This window comes from Anomaloglossus baeobatrachus (genome assembly GCF_048569485.1).
Source record: "Anomaloglossus baeobatrachus isolate aAnoBae1 chromosome 5 unlocalized genomic scaffold, aAnoBae1.hap1 SUPER_5_unloc_4, whole genome shotgun sequence".
In the NCBI taxonomy this organism is placed as follows: Eukaryota; Metazoa; Chordata; class Amphibia; order Anura; family Aromobatidae; genus Anomaloglossus; species Anomaloglossus baeobatrachus.
The window spans coordinates 1,042,809-1,052,259 of record NW_027441808.1 but is presented as its reverse complement, the minus strand read 5'-3'; positions in this window follow the sequence as shown (position 1 = coordinate 1,052,259).

The window sequence follows — 9,451 nt, the reverse complement described above, 5'->3', positions numbered from 1 at the left end:
GCGGTGTCATGGCCTTGGGCGCTGCCTTGCAGCAGCAACCCGGCGCCACCTCAGCCGAGGTGTGGGGGATGGGCACAGGGGCTTTCCGCAGTTGGGCCTTCGGCTCGGAGCGGGTCATCGGCTCCGGCTCGGGGAACTGCTCGGGGACTGTCTCTGGCACAATCTTCGGGGCCTTCCATGGCAATGCCTCCGGCTTGCTTCGGGCTCCGGCTACAGGTCGGTCCGCTGGGGCGGACGGGCTGGGTATCGCTACCGGTTGCGGTGGTAGCGGGCCTAGTGGCAGGGTCACGGCCTCCGGGACGGGTGGCGAAGGAGGCAACGGGGGGAGAGGGCTTGGACCGGGTCCCTCAGCCGCAGCGACCGGTCCCTCCGGGACATAGGGGCGTGGGTCACTCACCCTCCCTTCCTCCGCTTCCTCCTCGCGTCTCCGCACGGCTGCCACAACGTCCGCCATGTCGGTCTCCCACTCCTCCATGAGGAGCTGCATCTTGACCTGCAGCCTTAGGTGGAGCTGCGCGGTCCGGATCTCCACCCACGCTGCGGTTCCCGGTGCGGGGGCCACGGTGTTTCGGGACGGCATCCACATGGTATCTTTGCTGTTTGCTTCCAGGAACGGTTTTCTGGCAAGGTCCTGGCGTCCCTGCTTTTATAGCGGCGACTACATGCCGCCAGCCGCCATCGCGTCCCCCTTAGCTCTTTTCCGGCCCCTCCTCTCTCGGGGCGGGGTTTTGGCCTTCGCGCTTCTACTGCTCGAGAAGACGCTCGAGCGGGAACTTTTCGCGCCAAAGATGGCGGCTTCTGAAATTTTTCTGCCGGATATCTCCGGCGGTCACAAGGCGCACCTCTACCTGACGGCAGAGCGGTAAGATCCTGTTCGTGACGCCAAGTTGTCGCGGGCGGGGAGGAGGGTGTCAGCACACCGCGCTCACCCCTTCTGCTCGGGTCTGGCAGTTGCTCCTGGTGGCTCGAGCCGCGGGCCGGATCCCGGGGTGTCTCGAGCGACACTCCTCGCCCGTGAGTGAAAAGGGGGGTGGTTGTTGGGGTTATAGTTCGTGACGCCACCCACGGTTGTGGTGATTGCACCACCGCTGCTTTGGATGGGGATCCCGGGGATGGTGATGGGAGCAGCCAGGTGTTGTGTTGCCCCTCCGTGGGTAGGGGTTGGTGATCCCGGGGCCCGGTGGAGAGATGTAAAGTGCAGGGCCTTGAGGGCGCAGGGACGCGGGGGCAGCGCTGTGCCTTGCGGCACTATGGTACTCACTCAGCCTGACACGGACACAGTTTGTACGGTAAACCAACGGCTGGTAGGACGGTCCCACAGACGGCTGCACCTGCACTCCCGGTAGGTGACGGTGACTTCTCTCTTCCTTGCACCTGTGTTGTCTGGTGGTATCGGTGGATTCCCTCCGGTTACCCGCTCCCCGACTGCAATCTGGGCCGGAGGAGCTCTACACTTTGCCCGCAGGCGCTGGCCCTGGGGAAACTGGTGCCTTGGCGGTGGCGGTGTCTCCCCGTTAATGGTCGGACTGTTGCCGTCAATCGGGACTTCGTTGTTGGGGGATCTGCGTCCCCGTCACTGACGGATTCGGCAAATTGGGCGACTCCTAGCCTTGCCGGGGTCCGAGAGGCCCCTGCCCTGGTGCTGACTGTCCTTCGGAACACTGCTCCAGACCACCGGGCACACAGCCAACGGGGTCCTTCCAGGAACTTCCGAACGGTCCCACTCCGGACAGTCACCGCCGTCGCTGACCTTGCTGTTCTAGCCCTACACACAGCTGGGCTCTCAGGCTTTCCTTCCTTCTGTTACTTTTCTTGCTTTTCCTCCTTTACTACTTTCCTTACTTTCACCTTCACTTCTGGTTGTTTACTCTAGCCCCTGCCTGGGCTACTCCTCACTCCTTCCACTTCCTCCTCCCTGACTAGACTGCCTGGTCACTTCCCGCCTCCAGAGTTGTGAGCTCCTCGGTGGGCGGAGCCAACCGCCTGGCCCACCCCCTGGTGTGCATCATCAACCTCTGGAGGAAGGCAACAAGGATTTTTGGTTAGCAGATGTGCCTACCTGGAGTGTGGGGTGTGGTGGTGTTGTGACCCGTGTCCCCTGGCTTGCCCAGGGCGACACACTTCACTCAGCAAAAAAAAGAAACATCATGCATCATCAATGTCAATATCTGCATCATCTGCTTCTTCATTGGATGAGGAGGGTGTAGCAGACAATATTGGATCTCTATGACCTAACACGAGAGCTGCCCATGCAAAAAATAGATTTAAAACCCCTGGTGGTGTCCGTGGTGCTTATCCTCCATCTAGTGAAAAAGATGGGAACACAGGTCGTGAGGTAATTAATTTATCTAAACATCAATTAACCAGCTCCCAGATTGAAGTTCTTCAACTGGGTTTGACTTTTGTTCCCCAATCTAATTTTGATTTATTTTCAATAATTAAAGGAGTTGTCCAACATAAACTCCAAAAAAAAAATTAAGTTAATCTGTGCTGTCTTGTCATATAAAACACCCCCTACATTATTTTTTTGTTTTCTAACTTTTGTTTCTCTTGATTTTTCACTTTATTCTCTGCAGCTCCTTGTTTACATTCAGCACAACCTAACATGACATGTTTGACTGCCAAACCCACAGTCACAGCTGGCACCGCCCCCGGCCTCAGTGTCCAGCCACACCCTCTGCACACACACATTGCTGGACAAACACAGGGTTGCCCTCTCTGTCTAGGACACTGTGAGTGCTGTTTTCCCAACAGTGTCCTCAGTTCATTATGTTGTATGGTGCTTGGGCAACTGTGACCCCCCCCTCTCCCGTGCTCTGTCTCTGTGATGAATGCAGCCTCCTGTGCTCCTCGCTTCTGAATACAGTCAGAAGCAGGGATGTCACTTGACACCAGCGAACAACAGCACTGAGCTCTGTATAGCTCAGCTGTAAGGACACTGCAATCATCACAGCACGGAGAAGAGACAGCATGCTGCACGAGTGAGAAGGCAGAGCGAGCAGAGGGGGAGGGGGCAGAGAAGAGTGCACTGCTGACAGAGTGGGGGGCTAGAGAAGAGATCATGGGTTACACAGCAGGGGGGCAGAGACGAGACTTCATGGGGGTGAGAGACAGGGGAGTGCTGGGGGCAGAGGAGACAGTGCAGTGGGAGAGAGTGCATGAGGTGGGATAATGTATATTATATAACTCTAGGTGTGTGTGTGTGTGTGTGTGTGTGTGTGTGTGTGTATCCTATAGACTCACGTTAGGGGCTATATATAATGTTCATTACATAGTATTAATTTATCTACAGGTGCTGGGACAGTATACTGACAGGAGGGAATGTGTTAGTGATGGGTAGCTCCTGAACGAGCCGGCTCTAAGAGCCGGCTCTTCATAGTGAATCATATGAGTCGGCTCCTGGCAGGGGCCAATTGAAATGTAAACGGCTCTTTGCCAGTTCCGTTCCACAGTCAGTCCCCTCTTGCCCCGCCGCTCCCCTCTTGCCCCTCCCCTCCCGGCCTCTCCCTCCCGGCAGTAGTCACTCTGATTTTATCCAGGAGACTGAGAATGCTCCTCCTGCTGCCGCACATAGCACTGACTCACAGCCCCGCCCCCTCCAATCTGTGACAAGCAGCAGTCAGGCAGTCAGGCACTTTATTAAAGGAACACTGACATCTGGATTTAGCCTGATTCTTTGTAAATCCTCACTGAGCGAGGGAGAAACAGCGGATGTAAATGTGCGTCACTTGTTCTCTCCCATTCACTTGAATGGAAGAGAACAAATGATCCAGCGATGCATATGGGCAGGGCAGATAAGGATCTCCTCTGCAAACATCCCATCGCTGGATTGAGCATCACTGGATCGCAGGCTCGGGTGCTGCAGCGACTGTGTAAATGCACCATTAGCTAGTGCAGCTTGGAATGGTTCTGTTGTTTCTGGTGAATAACCTCCCAGCAGCCCCTGTTACATGACCCTGGAATTGCTGACTCCGGTCTTCCTTCCGTCTCCTTCCCCCATTCCCATTCTTATCTAAAATGACTACGCAGACACCGAATATCTTTTGGATAATTCTGGCCATAGCAGCCATTTTATTAACATAAATACATAACCAATAAAATTGCAATATGGTAAGGTCTTTGAAGCTACAACCCTGGTGATTCCCATAAACCGAACCATAAAACCAACTTGCTCCCAGCCGTTACCCACACTGGCTCAGGCGCACCAAACTGTAAGGGTTAATCCTTCATTAACCCCAACACACCCACAGGGGCCCCGATATCCCCGTCGGAATTCCCCTCCAAATCACCAGGTGACCAGCAATTGTGCCAATGAGGGGATCCACACCCGTATGGATTCCCCGAACAATTTTAAACCAACTTCAAGGACCCACCAATAATACGCCACAACGAAGGCACCTTGATAACCTTCAAGTGCCTGAGACCCCCCTCAACCTCAGGGCCCTTTCAATACCTCCCTGCAGGCCAAGGGCCCACAAATCGATCCCTACCGCATTTAAGTGTACCCCGTCCGCCAACCAAAATTCCTCTTCCGTCCTTTCCAACTCCACATGCCGGATACAAACACCCCCATTCCGACTAACAAACTTTGAAATCGCCCTATTAACCTTTGCCCGCGCCTTGTTCAGCCTCTCAACAGACCGCGCTTTCCGCCAACTCCTTCTCGCCACCATCTCTGACCAAACCACCGTAATCCCTGGAAAAGACACCCATAGCCGCAACAAGTCGTGCTTGATGTCTTTTATTAGGATTCTGAAAGGCCTTTCCCCTAGATCGTTCCCCCCAACGTGTAAGACCAACACTTCAGGAGGCCTGTCTAATCGGGCATGTTTATGCACCTCTTGTAACACCCTGCTCCACCCTAACCCCCGAACCCCGAGCCATCGTACGAGAGCCACGTCCCTGGCGAAGCCTAACTGTCTCCCGTTCCTTCTCGCATCCGCTCGCCGGGCTCCCCAATACACGTAGGAATGGCCCAGGATCCAGACCAGCGGGGGGGAGGGAAGGGGTGTTTCTGCAATACAAAAACACAAACAAACAACCATTTTAGTGCCTGATACCCTCAAACAAAACACCAACACCCCGGCCGCCCCCCCCCCCATGCACCGTAAGAGTCCCCACTCAGTTTCCAACCACCGCCTGGGGGCGGACGTATAACTTAAAGCGCCCCGACTTCCACCTACCAATCTGTTTAACCGCGTCTTCAGACAAACCGCACATGGATGCTTCTGTTGCCGCCCCTATGCGAAAAGAAAGCGATCCGAAAGACTTAGGATCTAACCCCAACGACTTCAAACACGCCCTGAAAACACTCGCAAACTGATATCGTGATAAGAAAGACCCGTCGTCATGACATAACAGCGGGCCGTCCACCTTTTTACGAATCTGTTCAAAATTCTTGAAACACCTCAACGGGCACATATCCGATCCCCTAACCGCTCCCAAACACACTCGCTTCCCTGCCCCCCGTTGATCAGTTTTAGATTTACTTATCCAAAATTCAATTCCCCTGTCCACCGCCATAATGTCACCACGACTCAAACCCCCAGGGGACAACTTACTGGGAGATACCAATTCCCCCACCCGCAAGGCTCCAAAAAACGCCAATGAAAATGCCAACCTAAACAAATGTTCCTCAAACGGAGATGTACAGACCTCCCCCAACACCCCACCCAGCCGTTCCAATAATCCGAATGACACTGGTCGTCTACCATCCAGTAGCTTTCGTCCTCTGCGAAAACCCTTCAACGCCTGTACAACCAAAAAACACTTAGTTAAATCTCGTAACCCTCGTAACCGGAAACCAAATGCTAACCCTGCCATGAAACGATTTGCCTTCGCAACCGACCACCCTGCTACCGCCGCTTCCCCCAACTTTTCCAACAATATTCCCAACTGATCCTCTTCAGGAAAATCCCCACCCTGCAACCATTGCTCCCACAGCCCCCATGCTGCCTGATATGCTGTCCACGTGTTACCCGACAAGGACGCCCGAATTAGCGGTCCCGCTGCCCGAAGACCACGTTCCAAAGGTGTGCTGGGCACTCCAACCCGCTGGACTCTGCCTCTGGTGCGCAAACCCGGAACCGATCCCACTGAAACGAGAGAGGGAATCAGCTATTAGGTTCTGAACACCTGGCACATGAGTCGCCGTAATACATGCGTTAATTTGCAGACAAACCAATACCAATTCCCGTAACACCCGAACGACCGGAGGAGAGGACGCCGAAAACTGATTAATCGCCAGCACCACCCCCATGTTGTCACAGTTAAAACGAATCTTCTTGTTTGCCAACTGGCCTCTCCAAAGATGAAGTGCCACCATTATTGGAAAAATTTCCAATAGCGCCACATTCTTTGTCAAGCCTGCAGCCGTCCAGTTGTCCGGCCACCGACCCACACACCACTGACCCTGGAAGAAAGCTCCGAAACCTGAACTGCCCGCCGCATCCGTAAACAACTCCAAGTCAAAATTGTCCACTGCATCTTCCATGATCAGGGAACGACCGTTGTAGTGTTCCAAAAACTGTCCCCAAACTGCTAAGTCCGCTTTGTGGTCTGCTGATAACCGAACGTAATGGTGCGGAGAAAGCACCCCCGCCGTTGCCCTGGCAAGTTGTCGCGAAAAAATCCGGCCCATTGGCATCACCCGACAAGCAAAGTTAAGTTTTCCCAGTAGGGACTGCACTTCCCTTAATTGCAGTTTCTTCACCCGCCGTGCCCTTGCCACCTCGTCCCTCATGGCCGCAACCTTGTCCTCAGGAAGCCGGACTTCCCAGGCCACTGAATCGATTACAATGCCCAGAAAACTTAAACTAGTAGTCGGTCCCACCGTTTTTTCAGGCGCCAAGGGGACCCCAAATCGGTCCGCAACCCACTCCATAGTTGCCAAGATCCCGGCACACTGCGCCGAATCGGCAGGACCTACACACAAAAAATCATCGAGGTAATGTACCAATGCTGACAAGCCCGAAACGTCCCGAACAACCCACTCCAAAAAGCAACTAAACGTTTCGAAAAATGCACATGAGATTGAGCACCCCATGGGCAAACAACGATCTACAAATACGCCCCCTCCCAAAAGCAACCCAACAACCGGACACAATCTGCATGCACTGGCAAAAGCCGAAAAGCTGATTCAATATCCGTCTTAGCCATAAGTGCCCCCTTTCCACATTTTTTTTACCCATCTTGTGGCCTCATCAAATGACGTATAAACCACCGAACACAGTTCAGCCGGTATCCCGTCATTTACCGACCTACCTCTTGGGTAAGACAGATGGTGAATCAGCCGGAATTTTCCCGGCTCCTTTTTTGGCACCACCCCCAACGGCGAGACCACCAGATCAGGAAAAGGAGGGGCCTGGAACGGCCCCGCCATCCTCCCCAAAGCCACTTCCTTGCCTAATTTTTCGGCCACGACCACCGAATGCTGGTAAGCTGACAAAAGGTTCTTCGTCGCCGCCGGCACATTAAAATTGGGAGCCGGAATTCTGAAACCCTCCCCAAATCCCAACCACAAAACTTCAGCTTTCTCCCTATCAGGGTACCTATTTAGGTACGGAAGCATCGCGGCTAAGCTCACCGGCGTCAGACCCTTGGGTATGAGTAGTGCCGGGCTTGGATTTGCCTTTCTTAAAGCACTTTGCCGCTCCATGTGAGGTCCCATTACAATGGGTACAGAGGTGCTTAAAACGGCAGGTGGCCCCGAACTTGCATTGCCCCTCATTGAATTGCCAACACACGCCGGGCTTTTGCGATCCCCCCTGACCTTGTTGACTCCCGGCACCCTGCGTTCCGGACTGGCCGGCAGACCCGGCCCCGCCCTGAAAGGGCTGGCCATACCTCGACGGCGCCATAACCCGTAACCACAACCCGATGTCCTTTTGGTCCCATCTAATAGAAGGTCGAACGGCCTTCCGCTGACGAAACTGTTCGTCATACCTAAGCCATGTCTGTCCCCCATACACCCTGTAAGCCTCTCCAATAGAGTCCATATAGCAAAACAAATGTGAACAGTTCTCCGGCGCCTTTTCGCCTATCACACTCGCCAAAATAGCAAAAGCCTGCAACCAATTAGTGAACGTCTGGGGGATCAAGCGCCATCGCCGCTTCTTCTCCTCTTCTTTCTTGCTATCATCCTTTTTACCTTTGTCCAAATTAAATTTTGCCAACGGCAGCAGGGAGAAGATCTCTACGTATTCATCCTTCCATATCTTCTCCCTCACCTCTGTCTTAAGATGGGAACCCAAGGGACCCTCAAAACAGACGAAAACCTCGCCCCGCGCCCGATCATCTAAATGAAGCCTGTCCCCCTTATTCTTTTCCGTCTGAACCGACACCGACACCGGGGAAGCAATACCTGCAACCGGCGTTTCACTAATGCCCAAGGGAGGTGGATTAATCCAAGCCCCCACTGGCCCTGAGTGTTCCCGTGCCCCCCCAATCCGCTCCAGCAACGTACGCACACAACCTATAAGCTCTACCACCTCCCCCCCTCCTGACACATATCCTCCACCCCCCGTGGGTATCCCCTGCCTAAACCCTGGGTGACCTACATCCCCCCTTGCATTCTGTACCTGACAATACTGGGCAGACAAACAAGACATAGAACCATACTCACCGGGCTGCACGAGGGTAGAGGCCCCGTCAGCCGGACCACCAGACTCCTGACGTCCCTCCGGCTGCTCTGTAGACTCCCGGCTCCGCACCTCCGCTTCGCCGCCGTTGGCCCCTGCTGCTGCAGGGCCGGAAGATCCCTCCAGGAGCTGATCCTGTGGCTGATGTCCGCCCCCCCAGCCGGCTGCAACAGGGGGCTGTCTGCGGTCCTCTGGATCCTGCCGACGCAGCTCCCACATCCCACTCCACGGGGCCCCCCCGTCATTCGGGGCCTCTGCTGATGAGGGCCCTGCGCGCCAGGCCCGGTGCACTACCGATCCCAGCCGTCTTGATCCGCCCCCTCCGCTGGGGCCCGCCCCCTCATCCGACCTCCACCGCAGACAGGGCTCAGGGCGCTCGGCAGGCACATCACCAGAGCGCCCCGCCGCAGCTCCGACATCCACCGTTGACACAGTGGGAGCAGGCCCCGCCCCCAACTCCAGCAGAGGCCTGCTCTCCACCGCTGGACCCGGCCGCACTCTTGAATTCCTCCCAGACCGGGGCCTGCTGGACTTTTTTGCACATGGCGCCCGGCCTGGAGGGTCCCCGGAGGGGCTTCTAGTGCGTCGCTGGGCCCGGGGAGTCACCTCAGGGGATAACCGCTCCGGCGGTCTGGATCTACGGCGCTCACGTGGGGGGGGAGCCCCCACCGCCTCCCGACTCCCTCCGATGAGTCCCTGCACAGACGCCTGCAGCCAGCCTGGAGGATGGTCGCCAGCCGCCGCTCTCAGCCGCTCCAGGATTTGTTCCACCGACTCCATTGCCGCAGGTAAGGTGGCTGCGACTCTTCCTT